At 45.6% G+C, this 24,452-nt stretch overlaps 1 protein-coding gene and 1 long non-coding RNA gene across 2 annotated transcripts in view; one reads left to right on the top strand and one right to left on the bottom strand.

Annotated features, from left to right (window-relative positions):
• The window catches only part of LOC125946473 (uncharacterized), a 301,867-nt gene that overhangs the window by 130,898 nt on the left and 146,517 nt on the right, over positions 1-24,452 (bottom strand). The window lies entirely within an intron of this gene.
• On the top strand, positions 19,235-21,098 carry LOC125946495 (uncharacterized). The gene is made up of 2 exons (XR_007467621.1): positions 19,235-19,916; positions 19,957-21,098. It is a non-coding gene; the product is annotated as an uncharacterized LOC125946495 (long non-coding RNA).

The following is a 24,452-nucleotide window of genomic DNA, read 5'->3' as shown; positions in this document are numbered from 1 at the left end:
CCCGTGTGTTGTCCAACTTGTTCACAATCGCTATACTGGGCTACACTGCCGGCCATAGATAGTCATTCGAAAAAAATCCCCCTTAATCCTAAGAGGAGGCGAAAACTGTCACAGCATGTTATGCAGTGAAACAGCTAAGAACATGGCGTGTTCACAGACTTTGATAGAAAACTCGTGCATTTTGACACTTGCCTGGGCAGCCCAAAGCGCACACTCACATGGTTGTCATGGTGCTCCTTCAGGAGACGCAAGTGGAGAAAGCCAGTTCACATCCGTGTGCCCAACAGCTGAAACAAAAGTAAGGGACAAGTGACTTGAAGTAACTATTTTGCTTAGTGCAACAATATTTGACAACCAACAATAGTTGATATGTTGGAAAACCGAAGCACGGTAGCTACATGGGCGAGTTGGTACAACTGCATCTTTACTTAGGTACACTGCGAACAAACAAGGAGAAACTTTGTCATGAGTCAGCGTTCGTGCTGTGTCTTTCTCCTTGTTGATGTTGGTTCGTTCACGTTGTTTGATAATGAAAAACAGCACCAAAAGTAAATTTTTTCATCTGCAGTCATTTTGTTTACCTAGACCAATGACATGAACGTGGCTGTAGTGTTGACTGCACATTGCATATTTGAAGCTGCGTTGTATAAATGCAAGAAGGTTCAGAGAAAGCCCAATTTGTTGCAGCTGTTTCTTTTTCGTGGTTTTTCGGCTGCCTGACAAATACGTAATCTTGTGCTGTAAAAAATAAAATGCCACTTTAATTGTAACTAAGCAGTAATTTTGGCTTATCAGACTTTATATAGCAAGACACATGATCCCGGACACAAATAATGACATGGGTCATCAAAAAAAAAACAAATTTCCTGTAGCCTTTTCACTTGATAAGCGATCTGAAGTGCAGAGTCCAAAATTCACTCATATTTTGTGACTTGATGGATTTATTGAAGATTTATTGCATGCCTGAAGAACCTATTCCAATTTACTGAGCAGAGATCAGGTGCTCCCAAAGTGACTTGATTGATAAATGGATTTATTGGTGCAAGGGCCAGTTCTGGCCAAAGCACTCCAACACATGGTGAAATGAGTTGTCAACAGTATATTATGTCGAGCATGTAACATGGCTGTAAAGGGGCCTAAAATCAGTCGCTGTGTAATATACCTCTGCCACTCGGGCACCCACAAACGCCCTTTAACTCTGTCATCTTTACATCAGGGGAGTTGCGCTCCACGCCAAGTTAAGTTAAATGGAAATTTTGGGTGAAGGGAGTTAGGCAATGACCATTACGGCTGGATGGAGTACTCTCGTTCCCATATAGCTATGCTGCGAAGAAAACCACACTAATAAAATCGTCAACTGGCTCACTTATAAATTTGAGCATTTTAATTTTTTTTGCCTTGGTGTCCTTAAAAATTTCTTTTTAAGGACATCAGCACCTTTACCCTCTACACCACGTTGCCCACACACGAAAGCAAGAGAACAGTGTGGCCAGCATCACTTTCAACTTAGCTATGCTTGGAAAACAGTCTTGCGGCAACCTACAGCAAACTTTTTCACTGTTTTTATTACATTACATACTGCTTAAAAACATCTGCCTGTAGATTACGTTAACGGCGACTGCATATGTGAACAGTTGCACGTGGAAGCGCAGCAGCGCCATTTCCGTCCCATGCAGCAACCGTCGAAAGCTTGCACTGTGCCATGTAACACAGCCGCAACTACATTGCTGTAAATCTCCAAGGAATTTTCATGTTTAATAGAGTTTGCGGGTGCCCGTGTGACAGGGGTATAAATGGGTAAAATACAGGGTTTGTCCGGGAAGTAGTAGGACTGATTTTTTCCCGCCAAAAATGTGGTGAAGGAGGGGGATAGGTGGTGCGCTGGTTGGGTGGTAGGGGGTCTTAGTAGCTACGAGCACACCAGTCATCTCCAAGCCTTCACAGAGTGTAGATCAAGATTAAGGTGAACCCCTTTCAAGGTGCCTTGTCATCTGCACAATGAATCATTTGTTAGAGCAGCGTTATGCGAAGTTTTGCATCAAACTGGGTAAAACTGCGAGTGAGACATATGACATGATCAAGACTGCTTATGGGAGTGATGCCATGGGTCGATCAAGTGGTTTTGAGTGGCACAAATTGTTTCAGGAGGGAAGAGAGTAAGGAGAAGATGAGCAACGGTCAGGACGCCCTTAAACAGCAAAAAGTGACGAAAACTTCTGGCGTTTTTCACTGGTCGATCTGGGGCAGGATTTTTTGCTCCACGGCGATGAATCCAAATTTCGCTGGTGGAGTTGGAGCAGGTTCGCGCTTTCCACAGGTCGTTTCGGATCAGCTCGCTCCACGTCAGATCGCTCTCACTTGCTCCGCTGCTGAGGCGCGAATTCGGGCGGAAATAGGATGACGCATACATCACTTACGCTCGCTGGAGGACGGCGATTTTAGTGGCCATGAAAACGCACAGAGCGGAAGTCTTTTTGTGACGTGTGCGCACAGACTTCCGGTACAATCTAGTGCGGAGCATTTTCGCTCCCCGCTGGCAGATTAGGATTGGTGAAATGTGAGCACTCGCTCCAGGATTTTGGCAGCCACTCTAGATCGTACAGTGAAAAACACCATTATTGAAAGCACGAAATATTTTGAACTCCGACCGCAGATTGAGAAAAGTTTGTGCAAAATTGGTGCCGAAGGTGTTAATCGATTAAGAAAAACAGAGGTCTTGTAATTTGTCAAGAACTTCTTGATTGTGTTCGTGACGATCCAAATTTTCTTGACAACGCTATTGCCGGAAATGAGTCGTGGCAGGACCCCGTGACAAATCTCTGAATGGCACACCCCCGCCTCACCTCGCCCCCCCCCCCAAAAAAAAGCCCGCATGAGCAAATTGAAAATTAAATTTATGTTGATCTTTATTGACTGCAAAGGAGTGGTTTACAGAGAGTTTGTACCGCCTGGTCAGACTGTGGATGCTGCATTCTACGTGGAAGTACTTGAAATACTCAGAAAATGATTCGCTCGCATCCGTCCAGCAGTAGCTGTATCATGAAGGCTCCATCACGACAATGCGCCGAGCCACACTGCCTTTGCTGTCATGGACTTCCTGATCAAACACGGCACCACACAGCTTCCCCAGCCACCCTACAGCCCAGATGCCGCTCCTTCAGACTGCCTCTTCCCCTGACTGTAATGGGTCATGAAAGGACAGCACCACGGCTCGGTGCAGGCCGTAACGAAGGAGCTGAAGAGCATTCCAGTTTCTGCATTCCAGGGAGCCTTCAGTGATTGGCAGAGTCGTGGAACCGCTGTGCTGATGCAGAAAGGGCATATTTTGAAAACTATTAAATCAATGTGTCAAAATTGTGAATAATAAAAAAATTCAGTACTACTACTTTCCAGATATATCCTGCATATGTGACTAAAACCTTGACAGTGACAACTGAGATGTGCTACCACCAGAAAATATAGGTTCAGATGTGATCATAAGCTACAACCAGGGCTCGTACACAATATTTGGCTTAAAATTCAAGGACATTTCAAGGATGCAAAAAGGCAGAATTCAAGGAGTGGTAGCGTAATTTTATTTCCTCACATCACTTAGGAAAGGCGCCCTATTTTCGCATTAATTTCTCTTTCAAGAGCTGTTATCTCCGCTCCTTTTTCTTTGGCTGTTCGACGGAAATTGTTTGCCTTGACAAGTCCAGGTCATTTTTTTGCTTCGGCGTCTTCCGAAAAGCGATCCGCTGACTCCTGCAAGCACCTTCAGAGTTTTTTGGAGCTTTGCCTTCTCTTGCATGCTCTGTAGCTCTAGCTCGAGTGCTTTTCTCTTCAAGGTTAGCTGTTGTGCTACAGCTTGCTTCTTCTGTTCGTCCATGTATAACGCATACCTATGCCTGGCTTGGAGCACTGATGACTCCAGTTCTTTCGACAGTGGAATGTTAAGCAACCCCCCATGGGTTTTCACAGCCTCGCAGATGACTCGTGAGATATACAAGAGCTCTGCCATATTTTCGACCGCGATCTGCTTGCTTACACTGAAACCACTTTCTACTGAAGCCTGCCCATGGCTAAGCAAGAGAAGGACCTTCAGTACTTCCCATAACATCGAGAATGCCGGGTCATGCTTCAAAAGGCGCACGAAGAGAACATCAAAGCGTTCATGGTCTCTTTCATAGTTTTGCAGTTCATGCCGTTTTTCTTGGCAGAACTGAATGTACCGTGCACACACAGTATCTCTCTTGTGCTCAGAAAGAAGCTTACTGGCAATTAAACAGTTAAGAACAACTTTCAGCTTCCCAAGACACATTTCTGTCTTCAACAGCTCTCTGGGGTCGAAACATGACAACCCTCGAACCAGAGTGTACCTAAGAGGTCTTCTCTCCATGATTTTCAGAATAATGTTCACAATGAACTTCCGACACTTGCCCCTAAATTCAAAAACACACTTGGTACTCGCTTTTCCGCTCTTTAAGATCCTCTCAGCCAAACATCCAACGTCCACCTTCTCAAGTGACGTGTAATTGGCAGTATCATGAACATCATTTCGCAGCACTTTCGTGATGCTCGTGGCTTCTGTCAATACTCAGCGCTTCACAAACCTTGCAAGGAGGCTCCTCAAGACAGTTTCAAGCTCTTTTGCTAAAAAAACGTCTTTGGAGAATCACTCTCAAAAACAGTCAAGAAAGGCTGCACAACCATTGCAACGTTTAGGGAAAAGTTCAGTTTCGCAAGTGCAAGCTGGTCCTTTAGAAAAGCACTGACGTTTTCATACTCTCTACATTTCAGCAAGGGTAGCCTATGGTTGCTCACTGCTTCGGTGTAGTGCCTCACATGCTCCCACATAGCCAGGGCTCTCTCCAGTACTGGCACGTTCTCAACCGAACGGTGGGGTATGAAAGTGGAAACAGCTTGCGTTCCACAATCTGACGTGAACATCAAGTTTTTTTTCAAGGTATTCATTCAAGGTTTCGTCAAAAAGCACAACAAAATTGTCAGACTTCTCCATCATTTGTTGTACTTGCAAAGTGAAAGATGGATGCAGACCGTGGCACGCGACGTACACACATTTTTTTCTCAGAGCAAGTGAAGCTTCTAGCGACCTCGCTATCCAGAAACATCTTTCCGAATAGCCGGGAAATGGATCCACTGGAGCTGTAGGAGTAGTGACGACACAACTTTCATCGTCCACAAAATCTCTGCTTAGATCATGAAATCACACTTTCTGCAGTCTTCGTCAAGTGTTGCAGCCCGAGAGGAAGTTGCCGTGCATTCACGCCGACAAGCAGCCTCGCACGACAGATTTGCCGCTTGCATGAAACTTGCGACAGATGAGCAGCCCTCAGCTGCTGCAGCTTTGGATCGGTGCTTTGCGCCTTTCTGGCGGCTCTTCAAGGCAGATTGCGCCATCGTTGCAATGTTGACCAACTTCTGACATACTGCGCACATTGCTCGATAAGGATCGCTTGGTTCCGATCTCGCCCAGTGACCATAGTCCGCACGTTGCAGCCACGCAGGCTGAAACTTTCACTTCCCGCCCAACATCTTGTCAAAGTAAACACACAACGCAAACGCGAACTTCACTGAAATGGCGCACACGAGGCCGAGAGATGGCTCGACTATAGCGCCTAAAAGAGCACTTACTAGTGTGCCAAGCGCGGGTGTCGCGGTAGCACCGAGTGTGACGCCTGCCGCCGCCGGCAGCTTGGTGCACTGCACTACGAGACTGTGCCGGACCCCCCATGCTGAGACATGGCCGGACTTCAGGCAAGACACGACGTGAGTCTCCGCACTTGCCCAGCGATCTGCCTCTTATGTTCTTGTCCCAATCGGCGATACGTTCGGGGTCTGCGGACGCGCTGGGTAATGAGATGAGCCGTTTCTTTCACGTCTCTGTCTGGGAAATCGCGGTTTCGCGACCTGTTCAAAGTTTCTTTAGACAGACGAGTGCACACATAGATACAAAACACCCACTCACAAGAAAAGACTGCAACGAAAGCGGCAGCAAGGCGCGTAGCAATCAACACATCGCAAACGAACGCGAGTCGAACACAGCAGGGTTTAGCATGGTGCCGACAGGCATCGTTGTCTGGTGACCCACGGCTGCAGGCATCACTGCCCGTCCCACCGTTGGAGACGCTCGGGGGACGGCACACTAGAGTATATTCTAGGCACTATACACCAACCGAGCGAGCGATATGCCTCGCAATGGATTGGATTCGATTTCCAATGCATATTAGTTGCCAGACAGCTGCGGGATTTAAAACCAAAACTTCCCGATTTTGCCCTTTATTCAATACAGCTTGTTTTCAAGGGCATTCGTAAGCGAAAGGGCCTTTAAAATCAGTGTGACTTGCAGAGTACATCGTTAATTTCCTCTAGCGGAACAAATCCCAAGGGATTTTCAAGGATTACAAGGTTTCAAGGATGGGTATTCAAGTAGGATGGACCTACTGCTGCATCCCAAAATGACATTTCATGCATGATCCATAGAACCATATGCACAGGTCATGAAAGGTTACATTACAAATTTTTTTTTTTTACAAATAAATGGAATGAAGAGATGGAAAAAAATATTGCACAACAGAAGCGATTATGTATGCTAAAGACATGCCAACAACTAAACGTCAACACAGCAAAAGAATTGCCTTCATAAAATTGGGCAGAAAATATCCCGGTGGTTCGAATGCGAAGCACATATCATGAGCAGTGCAAGGGTCCAGGTGACAGCTGTGAATTACGTTCAAAATTACGTGAGGTTTTGTCACATCAGTATGGAACGTGCCATTGGATACCTGCACAGTGGGCATCATGTAATCACACATTTTGGAAACCAGCATCGCAGAACTTATCTAGCTGACTGCATAAACAAAGCTAGTAGGTAAACTCGGCTCAACTAGAAAGTGCAAGCTTTGGTGCACTTTATCCCAGGAGGGCACAAACAGAGCCTTTGGCTACAGGTCACAACAGTTCATGCAATTACCTTGTATGCTTATGTCAAAACATTTAATTGAAAAAGAAAGGACAAAAACAATGGGCTCAACAGCGTGCAAGATGATTTCAGGCCACTGATCACAAAGCAAACTTATGAACCTGTATTCGAAATGCAATGAGTAGTAGTCACTGCGCTTTTTCCCTGTACAAGTATGCATTACTCTTTCACACAGGAGCGCGGCTGTATGCATCACAAAACGGACATGTACTCCAAACGACTTGGGTTGAGGAAGCATCCTACTGAGCTGCCGATACCGGTAACACGAAAATACACCTCAAGCTGAAAATATTTTTTGACGCAATACATGAAAAAGAATTTACTTCGCGGAACTGAGCACTGGTAATTATGGTGACACAGAAACTAGAAGCTACGCCTATTTCTACGCGTGACGAAAGTTTGGAGACTTTACGCGACGCTCCCATATAAGGCGGGAATCGCCGCATTCCGACGAACGTCTTCATTGCTGATCGGGAATGCTCGAGTCACTGTGACAAAAATATCAGCGCCTTTATCAATGTGCGATGTCTGCTAGAGAGAAAGTGCACAAGAAGTGTTTCATAAGGCAGGTTAACACCGCGGGTGCTGTCGACAGCAAAGCGCAAGGCCACGAAGCTGCACGTGACATCACGCACGCACTCCACACTTGTTACGCAGCCAACATTAAACATGGCGGAAAAGCAAAATGAGGTGCAGACCAAACTTTTCCGCAGCATTACCAGTCTGCGTGTGTTTAGCGCTACTCATTACAAAGAGAACCCTCGTGACTATAGCGCGTCCTCAGAAACAATAGCCAATAGCTAGCACTAGCGTAAAAAGTCGTTAAACTATATCTGCTAGCAGGAAGCAGCGTACGGTCACTGAAAAGCTGTCGGGGTTTTGGTCGCAGTGTCAAAAGTACGCGCTCAAGAGGTTAGAGAACCATTTCATGTAGCACAGCGATTAGGGGCCGTTGACAAGCAGAGAAAAGAAATTCCGAAATAACGCTAATTTAGTGTGAGGTCACGCTATACAGGCGACATATAGGCGGCTTACATGGGGAAGCAGCCAAGCAACAACCAATGTCCTGTGGCAGGGCTCCAAGGGGTCCGCAAAAATCACCTTGCACGCGCGCGAAGCACATACAACACACGTGCGCACATCGCCTCGCCACCCGAAAGTTGAACTGCCGCGCACAAAGCGCAAAGCACGACTGGGCCGGACTACCTGAACGTCGCCCCCAGAGGGCTCCGATGTCGCTGCGCATGCGTGGGCTGAGAGAAGGTGAGAAAGGAGAACAACTCTCCTTTGCCGAATGTGACGTCACATTGTTGTTCTTTTTTTTTTTTTTTTGCTTTTTGAAAAAGCTACTCTCGAACTCAGACACTATGGTTCGCGCCTCGTTCGCGCGCGCATTGTGAACATTCAAGTTTCGTTTTTTGCACTTGCTTAGAAGCTGACATTGCGGGATTGGGCTTGATGAGATTTGTTGCTTGAATGCCGCGATGCATTTGGAGCAAAGGTGAGTGTCGTGCGATTGCCCGTTCTCTAGCTGACACTTGTAAAAACAACCGGTTGCACATTTGAGCTGTGGCCGATGTGATCTCGAAATTCGAAGGAGCACGAAATGGTTGTCGCAGGTCTCGTAGTGATCGCAGGATAATTTATTCGTTCGTGCCTTCAGCAAGTACTATCGCAGTTCCTACGCGTTACCCCGATGTAAAACAAACGGCGGAAGCGTTCACGCGCCAGAAAATGCATGCACTCAACTAGCTCTATCGGTGAATGCCGTCCTTTGGTATATATCTCGTGCGTACGTAGGTTTTTGTTTCTCCATCTCTATGGGATGACTACGCTATGCGCCTCTTATTTACCCATGCAATACATGGCTGCATTCAATTACCTTGCTCACTGCTTGCGGCGACCGCGGTAGGTGCGTCAGAGGCTTTCATTTGTTGCAGTGAGATAACAAAAGCGTATTTCTTTCACTTACAGCTTCTTAGCAACTCTTTTGACAGCCGTGGAGTTAAATCGTGCAATGTGTACGTTGTGAGCAAGCTGTTAAACAAACCCGCTTTACTGCTGCTGTCGCTTTTACGGGCACCTTCAAAATTAAACATATATGAGTGTATGAATTCAGCTCACCTTTCGTTGCTTTCGTTGTTCGATCGTAGATCATGTGCGTACCTTAAGTTTGCAACCGTAATTGACATTGCAACAACAGCAGGAAGGCAGATGACACAAATACTGTGTCTGCCTTAATTGTTGTCTGTGCTGTTTTTATAATAACAAGCAACTCCGCACACTTGCTGTTTATAGGAAAACATATTTTTTTTTTTTTTTTTTTTTTGTAGGAGGATTTGCTTCTAACTAGCTGTGGCAGTGATGTTGTGTATTGTCCTCAGGAACGCTTGCGGTCTGTACATTTGTCTAATTTGTTTCACTGTGCTGCTGCTGTCTTTACAGCTTCTGCTTATTTCCTTTGGCCGTACCTTATATTTGTTGTCTTTGTCAACATCTGACCTGTTTCTGCCTTGTTGAAAGCAAGTGGCCACAAGTACTGCTTAGTTTGCTCAGTCTAAACCTGGTATGTATATCTATTTGCTAAGGGCATGCTTCTTCTCCTTTAAAGGTTGCTTTAATTAACTAATAGTGGTTTGAGTCATCATGTATGACACCAGATAATTATTGTTCTAAAAAGGTGGCAAAGCTTGTCCACAGATTTAAAGTATGGGGATGCTAAACATTAAAATGTTCCAAGTTGCCACAAAGTATTACACGCATTTAAATTTGCAGTCGCAAAAGACATACTAAAAGCATAATCCACAAAATTTGCTTCCAGGTGTCTTGAGACAATAAATTGTAGAGAAAGAATTCTATTGTGAGTTGCCAACGCTTGTCGTGAGCTCTAGCCCATTTTTATATGAAGCCGCGCACTGTTGCTTCGTTGTCTGCAATGCCATCACGTGCTTGTTATTAACAAGAAATTGAGCTCCGTGGTTACCCTGATTTTTGTCGCTCATAAAATGCAAATGTCTTGACATTGGCAGCCTTAGTGCCTCAAGGTAGAACACGAGTGTTCATTGGCCAGTTGCCTGCTTTTAAGATAATGTTGTATTTAATGTCAGGGGTTTAAAGGATACTTCAAATCTGCCATCCTGGCTGTTAGTTCCGCTGCCTAGCACTTCCAGGACAAAGTTTGGTACACATGTGCAACTATCCAAGAAAATGTACATTGGGACGTACAACTGCTGACGTAGCTCACTTGGTAGAGCATCGCAAGCGCAAAGCAGAAAATGTGGGTTAAGCTCCAACTGGCAGCAAGTTGTCTCTCAATGCAAAGCATTATCATGATCTATTTTTGAATTTCTTAGTACACCTGCCCAGGTAGCTTCATTAATAATTAGTAATGCTCCTGATGGTGGGTATTGAACGCGAGTCCCTAGTGCAGCAGCCCAATTCATTGCCCATTAGGCTACAGATGCATGCATAGCTCGCCAGATTAACCGCACTAGTTCTCTCGTAGCAGCTAATACTTTCAGATGTTATGTGACACTCAGCATAAGTAATGCCCAACACCATAACAGATGTTATGGTGCTGGACATTACCTCTATCACAGCTTCGATGCTGTGCCCCCCCCAAAAAAAAAAACATCTGTAGGCAGGTGCTCGAGTGACGTGAAGCTCACTCTCCCTCATTCTCTCTCGTAGGTAGTGCATCCAGTTTAGCGCCGTGCACATGTGTGGGGCATTTCCTTGTTCTTATTCTGCTGATGTGTCGTGTTGTACATAGGAGGAAAGCTGGTCCTCCACAAATATGGTTGTCAGTGTTGCTGAATACAACACCGTCTTGCTGCCTTGACACACCACATCATTTGACATCTGGGGGTGAGGTGGCATCTTGCTGTTCCTTGTGGTCAGGCATAGCCAAGACTGGAGGTAGAGTCCACACACAAAGTTCAAGGCTGAACAATAAAACCAGCACGCCCAATAAATGTGTGTGCAAATTTAGCTCTAAGCGTGATTTATGTCAGGAATAAAGATTCACAAAAGGGGCTTGGTCCATGGCCAAGCAGAGTGAGCACGAACAACAACCGTCTTCTTTCACATCCTTTGTTGGTGCCTGCCTTTGTCGCTACATAGTCATTAATTAGTAATTAGTTTGCTAAGCTATCTATAACTGAGAACTCGATCGAGCATAGAAAAAAACATGACTATAGGCTCCTGTGTTTCTTATGTTTAAATCACGATTTGTAGGCATCAAACACGGCATAGCATAAATGATACATTGGGCACTGCAACCCTGTAATGTGCAGATTGAGTGCCTTTTCGCGTCTTCTTCAGAGGGTACTCGAGATTTCTGGTTGGGTTGCCATAGATGTGTTAGCTCAGTGAATCTTCCTTCCAAGGCATTCAGTTTGTTAAAGTTAAGCCGCTATAGATGTGTCTTCATTGTTCAGGTTACTTCTCGCGACACCTGAACGTTCTTGTGGCTATGATGTCATGCTTCATGACACACATGGTGCTCAATTCTGAATTATTGTTGGCATGCTTTTTCACAAATGGGTTTTAATAAGATAATTGCACTGGCGACGCAAAATGAGCCACAGCATATGCTTCACCTCCAACTTGTTCGTGATCACCGATGGCATGTAAAACAGTGATTCAGACCAAGCATCGCAAAGAATGATTGTTGCCTTTCTTTCTTACAGGCTGCTGTGTTTCAGCTAAATCTGCTTTTCCTGTGTCCAGTGGCCTTGTCGCTCAATTAGTGCTTGCCAATTTCCATTACACTGCAACCCACGTACTAAAAATATTAGATTTTAGAATATGATGCCTCCCCTCTCTTCCCTTGTCCTTCTGACCTTTCACTCTGCTGCAAGCTTTTAGATTTCAATGCTTAAATGATTAACACAAAAATTGATGCTACCATATTATTTGATGGCTATCATGATGGCAATAATTTAGGTGAACCTGAAACTAAATGAGAAAATAAAATAGGCGTTTGTGAGTAGGACTGACTGTTCCTGGTTACTGGCTCTATGCTAAATTTGAGGTCTTTGCCTCAAGGAAATGGGTCTTGGATTCTCAGACCCTTTTTGTGATCTTGTGCCTGTATAAGACCTGATATACAGTCACGGAAGTTTTACAAAAAGGACCGCCTTTCTTTTGGGGAACTGTTTTTATCACAAGTGTGCTAGATAGAGCCAGTTATGCTATGAGCAGGCACAACTGCAGGTACAAACTATACCATGTACTTTACTTTAAAATAATTTCACATCTATTTGCGAACTTCCCAGGCCACTTCGCAACTGCAAGCTGAATCTGGTGTAGGCAGTGTCAGGGTCATGGCCCATATTTTGGTGAACGCCAAGAATGCATCCTGTGACTGAAGTTTGAGCATTTGAGCCCACCTTTTGGAAGCGCTTTTTATGTGCACTCAGTAAGTGACAGTTATCCATGCTTCTTGGCATGATTTTCAGTGATGCTAGAGGCAACACTTATTGATCTGCATTATGCAAATGTTTTTATATTTTCACTAATATACTGTGGTCACTATTACTACGCACTGTTTAAAAGGTGTTGAAAATAGAAAGCTACTTATTTACCTTAATATCGTTACGGGGATGTTGGGAGTATAGGCTGGATGTATTTACAATATATACACAAGTAGAGTTAGTGTGGTCAAGATAGCTGACCAGCAACAACACGAAGCAGCCAGTGTCTCTCGATCTTCTTCCTTTCTTTCCTCCTATCCTTCCGTAACAGGACCCCCGGGTGCTGAAGCGCCGTCTCGGCGCATGTCAGGCGAAGAACTGCGAGCGAAGTATGGCTTCAACCGCGAAACGTGCACGATGTCAACTGGCGTCGGACTTGAGGACGGATCAAACTGTAACGGCGAGATCTCATAATTGACGTCGTTAACCTGACGTAGGACTTCATAAGGCCCTGTGTAGCGAGAGAGAAGCTTCTGGGAGAGACCGACACGACGACATGGTGACCAGAGGAGCACCCAAGCACCTGGGGCGAACTTAACGTAGCGATGGCAGCGATCGTACCGCTCTTTTTGTATATCCTGCGATGCCAATAGACGAGATCGGGCGACTTGACGCGCCATGTGAGCGCGATCGATGACTTCACGAGCGTACTCAGTTGTAACACGTGGCACAGAAGGTAGGATGGTGTCAAATGGCAATGTGGGGTCGCGACCATACAAAAGATAAAAGAGTGAATATCCTGCGGTGTCATGTCTGGACGAGTTATACGCGAATGTCACGTAGGCCAGCGTGGCGTCCCAGTCGCGGTGATCATTGGAGACGTACATCGACATCATCACTGTGAGTGTTCGGTTAAGACGTTCCGTAAGACCGTTCGTTTGTAGGTGGTAGGCGGTGGACAGCTTATGCTCTGTGGCACAAGAGCGGAGGAGGTCGTCAACAACTCGGGACAAGTACGAGCGGCCGCGGTCGGTTAGTAACTGTCGAGGTGCACCGTGGTGGAGGATGACGTCATGGAGGAGAAAATCTGCGACGTCAGTTGCGCAACAAGTAGGCAACGCCTTGGTTATCGCGTAGCGTGTCGCGTAATCGGTAGCGACGGCGGTCCACTTATTCCCTCGAGTCGTCGTCGGAAAAGGGCCAAGCAGGTCAAAGCCTACGCGATAGAAAGGTTCAGAGGGAACTTCAATTGGATGGAGTCGTCCGACAGGTAGCAGGGGAGGCTTTTTCCGGTGCTGACACAATTCGCATGTTGCGACATAACGACGCACAGAGTGGTAGAGTCCCAGCCAGAAGAACCGGCGTCGTACGCGGTCAAATGTGCGCAAAACTCCAAGGTGTCCCGCCGTTGGTACATCGTGAAGTTGCTCGAGAACGACGGATCGTAGATGACAAGGAAGGACAAGGAGAAACTCAGGGCCCTCAGGGTTGATATTGCGACGGTAGAGGATGCCGTCGTGCAGCACGAACATGCGGCACAGGCCGTCGGTGCTGCCAGATTGCACTCCGGCGATGATGCCCTGCAAGGACTCGTCGCAATGTTGTTCAGCGCGCATGTCGCACATGTCAATGAAAGCCAACACGCAGGTCTCCAAATCATGTGCAACATGATCAGGAGGATCCACGGGATGACGAGAGAGGCAGTCAGCATCCTCGTGCAGACGTCCAGACTTGTAGATGACAATAAAAGAAAATTCCTGGAGCCGCAAAGCCCAGCGACCAAGCCGTCCTGTCGGGTCCCGGAGGGAAGACAGCCAGCAGAGGGCATGGTGGTCTGTAATGACCGAAAACGTGCGGCCGTACAAATATGGCCGGAACTTGGCGACAGCCCACACTAAAGCCAAGCACTCACCCTCGGTGATGGAGTAATTCCTCTCAGAAGGTGACAGCAGGCGGCTGGCGTAAGCTATCACACACTCGGTACCATTCTGCTGCTGGGCGAGAACAGCACCGATGCCGTGGCCGCTGGCGTCATTCGCTGCTCTCATTGGTCGGTAAACCAATGAGAGCAGCGAACGCGTGAGCCTGCTCTGGGCCCCACGAGAAAGGCATATTCTTCTTGAGAAGATCTGTCAAAGGGCGAGCAACGTCGGCGAAGTTTTCGACGAAACGCCGAAAGCAAGAACACAGGCCGACGAAGCAGCGCACGTCAGAAGCAGAACGAGGCACAGGGAAACTGCGAACGGCGCGAACTTTATCCGGATCTGGCTGCACACCGGTTGCGTTAACGAGATGTCCCAACACGGTAATCTGACGGCGCCCGAATTGACATTTCGTTGAGTTCAGCTGAAGGCCGGCTTTTCGGAAGACCGCAAGAATTGCAGCGAGTCGCGTAAGGTGGCTGCTGAACGTGGGAGAAAAAACAATAACGTCGTCAAGATAACAAAGACAGGTGGTCCATTTGTAGCCTTGCAGAAGAAAGTCCATCATTCGTTCAAATGCCGCAGGAGCATTGCATAGGCCAAAGGGCATCACTTTGAACTGATATAAACCATCAGGTGTTATGAAGGCAGTCTTCTCGCGCTCCATTTCATCAACAGAAATCTGCCAGTAGCCGGATCGAAGATCAATGGACGAGAAGTATGTAGCTCCGTGTAAGCAGTCCAAGGCGTCATCCATGCGTGGTAATGGGTAGACGTCCTTTCGCGTGATCTTGTTTAAATGGCGATAGTCGACGCAAAAACACCAGGTACCATCCTTTTTCTTTGCAAGGACGACTGGCGAAGCCCAAGGACTGGCTGATGGTTCGATGACCCCTTTGCGGAGCATTTTGTCCACTTCTGATTGGATTATTCTACGTTCAGCATGTGATACACGATAGGGACGCCGACGAATATGATTCATGTCTCCAGTGTTTATACGGTGGTGAACAACAGATGTTTGGCCGAAAGGGCGGTCGCTGAAATCAAACTGTACGATTCTAGCAGGAGACGGAGGTCCTTAGCCTGAGCAGAGGTGAGGTCAGGTGCAATCATTTTGGCGAAGTCATCCGTGAAAGAACCAGAGCTGTGAGCTGCAATTGGTGCTAATAATCCACTCTCGGCATCCATACTCTCAATGTCAAATTTGGACGTACTAGAAATGCTGGCCAAGAACATGCCGGCCGGAAGCACTCGAGGGCACAGGCTGAAGTTCAGAAGCGGGAGAACGACGTCATTATTCGTAACCATGATCAGCGTATGCGGAACAGCAATGTTTCGGTTCAAAAGCACGTCGACGATGGGGCGAAGCACATAGTCACCGTCAGGAACCTGTGGCTGTGCGGTCAAAGCGACGTAAGTGACTGCCTCGGGTGACAGACGCACATCTTGAAGCGAGCACAGGCGTATTGGCGCGGTGCTTGGAGCATCGGCGAGTTGAGGCAGTTCCAACTGAAGGACGCCGGTTGTGCAGTCGATGAGAGCATAATGGTTTGATAAAAAGTCCAACCCAAGGATAACGTCGTGAGGGCAGTTGTCGATCACAGCAAAGAGAACAGAAGTAGGGCGGCCGCCTATACTTAAACGCACAGTACACATTCCGAGAACAACCAGCACGCCACCGTCGGCTACACGAAGCACTTGTGCAGTTGCTGGGGTGAGGACCTTCTTTAAATGTCTACGTAGGCTAGCACTCATGACAGATACGTGGGCTCCAGTGTCGACGAGTGCTTTGACAGGTACGCCGTCTACTTAACGTCAATTATACTTCTTTTTGTGGGCACAGACAGAGGATTTGCTGCAGTAGTTGTCAATGCAGTACCACCTCCGAGGGCTGTAGTGCTTAGTTTTCCGAAAAAACGCGGTCGAAAGCCACAGGGGATGAAAGGCGAAGTGGCTGCGGCGAACGGGAAGATGGCCGACGAGTTTGTGGTGAACGAGACTGGTGTCCGCGAGGCGATAGTGAGCGACTGTACCACGTGTTCCTGGCAGAGTTGTCGGCACTGTTAGACTCGGCGGAGGGCGAAACACGGCGGGAATTTCCATAAAAAGGGTTCAGGTTGGTCGGCGTGCGAGGTGTTGAGGGCCACGAGTTGCGACAGTATCGGGCGACATGACCAATATGGCGACAGGTGAAACATATCGGCTGGTCGTCCGCAGTTCTCCACTCAGTCGGGTTGCAATAACGCGGAGGGAAGCGTCGCGGTGGATCATACAGAGTAGAAGGGCATTCGTTGGCTCTGGGTACGGGGATCGGTACAGGAATATAATGTAGAAATAAGCATTCTGCAGTCTGAAAAGTGAAAAAAAAAAACACAAAAAAAGAAAAAATCACCACCCAAGAACTCCATACAGATGGTTAACCAGCAAAGCTGAAACGTGCGGCCGCAGTGTTTATGACTGGGTTAATTACATCTTTGTGTTGCTTAATGAGGTTACACGCACGTTCGGCTGCAACGGAGAAAACAACGTCACTGAAAGTGTGTCCACCGTTGTCGCCTGCGTTCGATGTCTCATGTTTGCTTGGCGGTGTGGTTAGCAGCATTTGCCCGCCATTGCCGCTTGCGATTCTTTGAAATTGAATCTGTCCATCACGTAAGACAACGAATGGCTCATACCTCCTTAAGCAATGGCTCATGCGGCCTCCCCATTACGATGTCACAAGAGAACTGAAATTCTATGCTGTAATTATGAGCCACATCGGAGCCAGCTGTGGAAGAAGACAATGAACGAGGGAGCAGTGGCATGAGCGAAACCCAAGGGGCGCCAACAAGCCAGCTCCGGAAGAGACGATGATGCTCACGCCAATGCTGATGATGATAGTTATCTCTACACAGGCGACAGACAGACGCTTTTTCGTTTCACTTAGCCATATGGTCGCAAGATTCACAACCACTTTAGTTGATTATAAAAACATTGAGGTGCACGCAAACAGCCTCTATATTGCGTCTGTGAAAAACATTGCTCCATCTTGCAGTAGCATTATGCACCTTAGCTTTGTGTGGAAGCCGTGGTTGTTGCTTTGTGCTGCACCGCAATGAACCTTGGTTATGTAAAAAAGCCGCTGTTATTGCATTGCTCTTTACTGTTATGCACGTCAACCTTGTGGCAAAGCGCCTACACTAGCACCGTGCTCCACAGAAAAGCATTTTAGGTGTGTGGAAAAGCACTTACTAAATATTGCATGTGCTGGATTTGAGCATTTTTAATGCAAAGAATTCTTCATACCAAGCACTTTGTAGTAGGCAATTTTATGGCCCGGCTCATGTTGGTCTTTCCGATTGAAAACGAAAATAGGTCTGACAGCGAGTCCAAACCTGTCTCCCAACATAACAGCCCAATGCTTTAGCCATTAGGCCACTGTTGTGCACATACTTTGCACTCGCCAATGTGTAGCTAGGTATATGAGGTAGTGGCCCATGCATTATGGTGCACGATATGTGTCGGAGCATGTGTGCATGTACAAGTTGCTCGTCAGAGTGAGAGCATGTCAGTTTCTCCCATTCTTCCTTTGTGGCAGCACTTTGAGGTGTTTTGTTAGACTGCTCCAGCTTTGCGATTCACCCACATTTCCCAGTCCCTTCATTGTAGCAGCTTGCACAACATGGACACTGTGCAACATTGTACTACCTTTGCGTTGAGGGTGAAGGTGATATATGTGCTCGTCGAGTGAAAGAGGTGTATGCACAGAAAAGTATGACATTTATCTTTATATTACATAGAATGATTCTATACTCCTTGTGCCACAGTGACACATGCCCAAATCAGCAGACGGGCCCAGAATGGGCACATAACCATTTGTGCATACCGCATAAGCCACGCTGTCCATTCGGCAAAACAGTAGCCACCACAGTTTAGGCAGGAAGAGGCAAAGAAACCTTTATATTACTACCATTGCAAGGAGAGTACGAAGGCGAAGGGCCTTTGTACTCTCCTCGCAATGCTTGTGACACATGCAATCACTCGCCATACACAAACATGTTGGTCAATGCTGCAATGCTCGGCAGAACCCTAAACATAAATCCCCACAGTGTGTGGGATCTACGTAATTATTTTTTTCATTTTTCAGGCATTTGGCGGTAGAGGCCAGAGCGTTACACAGAAATCCTACTACACTGCAGCAACTTTCAGAATGTAGTATGAGGTACATTAGTTGGCTATAAGTTAAAAAGCGGAAATTATATTAGCAGTCGAAATATAGTAGCTAGACCACTGCAGCAGAGCAGTGGTCTAGTGGCATAGTCTCGACCTCGAATAGAGCAGGTACTAGGTTAAAAACTTCGGAACTGCCATGAATCTCACAATCAACCCGTATCCCTCGTTTTCCCACAGCTGCAGTCAGATGTGCTGTATATTGCTGGGTGTCGGGAATCTTGAGATCCAGACAAGCTGCCACTGGAAGTCCCTTGGGTCAGGTGATACCTCAAATGCCTCCAGATATTTCAGTATATAAACCTTTATAGAATGAGAAACTTGTCAAGAGCCAAGTTGTTACACACAAAAGAAAACTGTCACTAAATAGTGACCAGTTTCATTTGTTTTGTAAGTCACAGGTTGTGTGCATTTGACATTGCTGACCAACTCTTATCTACTCTCCAATACAATAACCATACTCATTGTAGTATTTATATTAAATAAAGATACATATAAGATTGATCTGGTCAGAAAGAATTGCCATTTTTGGAGGGGGTAGGCTGGAGGACAATTTGTCATTCCTTTCTCTCCTCTGTGATCGAGCTGATCAACTTCACTACAATGGTAAACGTACTGCAGTTCCCTGCATTCACATATGTTTTCAGAGAAAACTATTGTGTGGAGCCATGTTTGTGGTGATGCAACGCAAGATATATGCTGTGTCGCGTGGCTCTTTAGTAATATTGTTAAATTTGAGTTGTTACCAATCTTGCTGCTCTTTATCTGGTTCCTGGTGAGTTCGTGGAAGTTCAGGTCACGTAAAGATACTCGATGAAGTTTCTCTGCGAAGTTTTCTTTAAAACTCTAGCAGCTGGCATCACAAAGTAAGCATGTGAATTGAGAGCAAATGTACATGATACAGAATAGTTCATTTTTGCCTGCCCTCTTTGTTTTATTTCTGGATCTGCAATGAACAGATCCACAGCTTCTTGCTCACAGGCAAGTAGGCGGTGGCTGTCTCAGCGATGCTAATATCTCTGTTCTAGTGAAAGACAATGTAAGCAACTGTTTTTGCAAGCATTACGCAAATGCGGCTCGCCATCAAGCACCAAACTTTTAATGTCTAAAAAAATAACTTGGAGAAGTAAATGCCCAGTATTCTTTTTTAGCTTTCAGTAAGCTTGCCATGTAGCTCAGTGTTAACATACAGGTTAGATTACAGAAAGCAATAATAAAAGACAATAAACACTGCTTGGATGGCAAAAAACATGTGAATCAGATCACTTTTTTTTTGGCAATGACTTTTTGGGAAATAGGAGGCTAAGCAAATGGTGATGTGGCTACACTGTAAAGACTGGATAAGATGGATGACTGAATCTGCAACAGAACATTTGTGGACATTGTGTGAGCCACATTTTCCATGCTTTTTCGCTGACTAGGCGAGACTACATGCAATGAGGCAGCATAGGTTACTTTTCTATGCTTTTTTGCTGACTAAGCAAGACTACATGCAGTGAGGCAGCATAGGTTACTTTCCTGGTGCATCAGCATGGGCTTTCTACAGTTGACTTCCATTAATTCTACCCTGAGGGCACCAACGAAATTGATCTACTTATCCGGTGGGTCGAATTGAACGTGCAAAAAAATGCTAAAACACCGCTGATTCATATGGCAGTATGTATTGACTTTAAGAAGCCTCCGAAACAAACGTGCGCCAACTTTCTATTTTTCCGAACTATAAAACTGAAGTGCAAATGACTTAAAACTTCAAACCCAAGTAGAAACCTAACGCATACCTTATTTTTGAGAATGTCAGCTGATTTTCTAGTCACCCTTGCTGCAACACAGCCATGTTATGCGGTAAAGCGCACAAATGCTGCAAATGCGGTTTTAGTTTCGCACTCGAGTGCACAGTGCAGGCAGTTTCCGGCTCAATTTCCTTCGAAAACAAAATGTTCCGTTTAGAACCAGGTCAATACCATAATCGGACATTGTGAGCTACCGTTATGGCTTGAAAATTTTCCTAGGGTGGGTCAAAAATAGGCGTTTATAGATGTTTGTTTAATGCATTCACTGTCCCCCAAGCTCTGCTGAGACAGACGTTGCCACTAAAATGGGTCGTTATTGGGGTCAGGTGCATGCCTGTAGCTTGGTCAAGTTCGTATTATCAGGCGAATGCCAATTTTAGGATCAAAATAACAAATGTTTAGGGCCGTAGAACTGCATAGGAGCTGGCCAAGATCTTTGGTCAGAGTCGAAGTAACTGAAAGATTAACCGTAGTTAAATTAACGGAAGTCTACTGTATCCACTTTTCTGTTCAACAAGGAGTTGCCATTTTAATATGTAGTTTTCTTCTGTCAGTGTGGTAATCGTGCTAAATTTAGCATTTGTTTAAATTAAAAGGACAAGTTACAAAGCAGGGGCACGCTTTGAGACTTGAAACATTTGAACATATAAAGGTAGGACACATTAACAGCTGCTGAATTAACCTAAGTTGGTTGTATTATGTGCATAGCATGTGGTTGCTTTTTGGGAATGTGGTCATTCTGTAAAATAAAACTGCATTTGTTTCAAATAAATTGCTGTATCTACTGCTTGTGTGTTTTCCTGTGCTCTCTGTTCTGATTGTGTGTTTGAAAGCGCAGTGAGTGACTGCAGACAAATGCACAAGGCTTCGCTTATCAAGCCAGGAAGCATTGTGGCTTGATAAAGAAGCCTTAACCCCTTCTATGCACACACACTTTCTTGTGCATAAGCCAATTAAAAGAAAAAGACCTACCTTTTCTCACGGATTTTAAAACCTGCCAGTATTAAAAACAGAGTGAAGCTGGACAAATGCAATTTACTAGAAGTATTATTGCTAAAGGCTCTTGTGTGTGCAAAGTATGTGTGTGCAAAGTATGTGCATGCAGTGCTGGCTATGCCTTGGAAGAGCCCTGCAACAGCTTTCACCACACTGCTTGCTACAGCATTGCTGTATTTTTCAACCTGAGAGCAAAACTACAGTTCATCTCTAACTTCAGTAGCACAATCGACAGCTGTTTCTGCATGTTTGATGCACTCCTGGCCAGGGACTTTTCGTCGTGTAGGCAAAACAGATGGCCGCCTCGGACGGCATTTTAGGAACAGCACAGCATACCTTGAAAGCCCCTTGTTCACCAGCAGGTTTTACCAGCGAGAGTGGAGAGGGGCACAATAATTGGACTTTGCATGGTGCAGCAAAATACCTTGAAAAGCTGCTGCTTCTGGCGCCCATTTACAATGCCATGCTTGTAGACCTCATCCTGGAGCAACCCCATTTTACTTTACTATTTAGAATACTGTAAGCCCAAATAGGCTGGACTGTTGCAGGGTGGGATGTGCACGTACAATAGAATAAAATCTTTAATCGATAAAAATACACATTACAAGGGAAAAAAACTATAATAATACAACTTATAAAAAATAAAACTCCAAATTGTTGTTGTATATCCTCCATTTTGAAGCCAAAGCATCCCTGCGCGGGGGGCCGCCGATGATGTGGCGAGGAAGGACTCCCCCACCAAAAACAACACTGCTGAGGTCGCTTAGGCAGAAGCGCCGGCCACTTGACACACATGAACTGCGTGCAAATTGCTGGCGAGCGCGTTCTACGAACAGCGACAGGCGGTGCGGTGGTGCCCTTCAGGCTTGCAGCGGGTTGCTTGTACGTGCGGGGTGCAAGAAAGCCTATTCGGCACACTGAAATTGTGATTTTCCCTTTCTCTCTACTCTCTCCCTTTTTCCTACCTTCTAGTCAGAATAAATCAGTCCTCTTGATGCGTTCAAAACGAACGGGCGTCTGTCGTTTTTCCATACGTTAAAAAGTCTCTTATTCTACAACACCGTTCAAAAAAAAGTCAACCCATCAACACCATTGAAAACTTCAGGAACAAGGTTATTCCACATAGCTATAGTGTGAACAAGAAATTAATATTTGTACACATCAACTCGTGAGTTGTAGGGTAGAAAACATTCTTCCAGGTGGGAGCAGGTGAGTAGAGGTAAATTTACCGTCAACTGATAACGGAACTTTAGGTAGGCTATTTTTCTCCAGACATTTACCGTTTGCAGTCCTGCCCTTGTTAGCAGGGCTGTTGCAGATTGCGTTCGTCGATAGGAACAGAAAATAAATCTTGCTGCCAATTTCTGAACACATTCAAGTTTATTGATTTGGTATTGCTGATGAGAATCACAATTACACTGGCATAGTCCGGGCATAAATGGTGCTTTTACTAAAATTTACTTCTGAATTATTCTACCAACGTAGTGTGGCTATCTATGATCGCCGTATAAAACTGGGGCAAACATTGCATGTCTAAAACGTACAAAAGCTGGCATAACGGTAATGAGTGACCTGCATTCATCTGAAATGTGTAACATTGCAAGAATGGGCCAAGCTAATTTAAAGATTGCAGAGTTTAAGTAGTCCTGGCACAATCTTTTTCTTATGCATGTGTAGCTGTCAATCAGTTCATTACACTATGAAACTTTATATTGCTTCTGTGCACAAGAAATATATTATCCTTAATGCGAACATTTAAAAATGCCAAAGGCAGTGTGGCTCCATGATTTCGCGACATGGATCATGGCATAGTAGATCAGAAGCAAATGATGCATGCTCCAGTTTGTGAGTAAGCCATGCCGTTATTGTGCTATTGAATGCCGAGCATGTCAAGGCCTTTCTGCACCACAACATTGGCCTTTCTTTCTTGGTGCACATTTGATGTGTGATGGGAGGAGCCACTTGGAAGGTGAGGGTGATGCTCCATGTTCCCTGAGAAGTGCCAGTAGAAAAGTTTGTAGAGCAGACTCATTTTGTGCTCAATGCAAAGAAATGTCTGATAAGCATTGTGCTGCTGAGGTTGCGGGTTCGATCCTGGCCGTGGCGACCTCAGCAGCACAATTGTCATTCGGGTTGGGGTGGAATACAAGAATGCATGTGTGGATTGGGTGCACTATAAAATACCTCAGGCAATCAAAATTAAGCCGGAGTCCGCAACCATGGTTGTGACTTGTAGAACACCAGAATTAATTTTAGTTAAGATGTTTTTTTGATCAGGGTCAAAAGAATATTTTATTTAATGAAAGAGGTCTTGGCATTCATTAAGAATCGCTCAAAGCACACCCAGCTTTTCAACGGTATGGTGTGATCTTAAAAGCTGGCATGTGCAACCAGATTAATATAAAAAATTAAGCACAAAGCTCCTTTGTCAGTGCTCCTTTACGTGGAAGCATGAGGGACACTTACTTGTCTTTAAAGGCGTCATCTAAATCCTGTGTAAATATGATTTGATGAACATCAAATGGCTCTACATCTAAGGCAGTGGTTCTCAAATGGGGGTCCGCAAAACCCACACTAACAAAAAAAGCAACCAAGTTTGTTTTTTGTTTTTTTTGGCCGCTGCAAGTCTTGAGGCATACTGGTTGGGGACTGCAGAAATGTTCCCCCTTCTATATAAGATGGCTGTAAAGCTTTTGTTGCAGTTTTATATCATATGCATGCGAGCATGCTTTTTCCATGCTTGCATACTTGAAAAGCAAATACAGAAACAGGTTGAATGTGGCTGCAGATATGTGACTCTGCTTAAGCGTGACTGCATCATGTATTGACAAGCTGTCCGGATTGAGTTGAAGTGGCACTTTTGTTTGACCATTCTTTGCCAAGTAGCAATAAAAGGCACCTGTTTCACGCCTCATGTTGTGTTAGTTTATACCCCCCCCTCTCCCGTCTTGCAAGTGGTCCCCATCACTTCCACCAATCCACAAGGGGTCCCCGACACATCCATGGCTGAGAACCATGGATCTAAGGCAATTATAGGGTGTTAAGACAACAGGAAGCCGCAAGATTTTTGTTGTGCACTGTTCCTATAGAAACAATATAGGGTAACAACAAAACTGTTGAGCCTAGTGAAGAATTC

The sequence above is a fragment of the Dermacentor silvarum genome, chromosome 7 (genome assembly GCF_013339745.2).
Source record: "Dermacentor silvarum isolate Dsil-2018 chromosome 7, BIME_Dsil_1.4, whole genome shotgun sequence".
Lineage (NCBI taxonomy): Eukaryota > Metazoa > Arthropoda > Arachnida > Ixodida > Ixodidae > Dermacentor > Dermacentor silvarum.
This window is presented reverse-complemented; position numbering and strand designations above follow the sequence as displayed.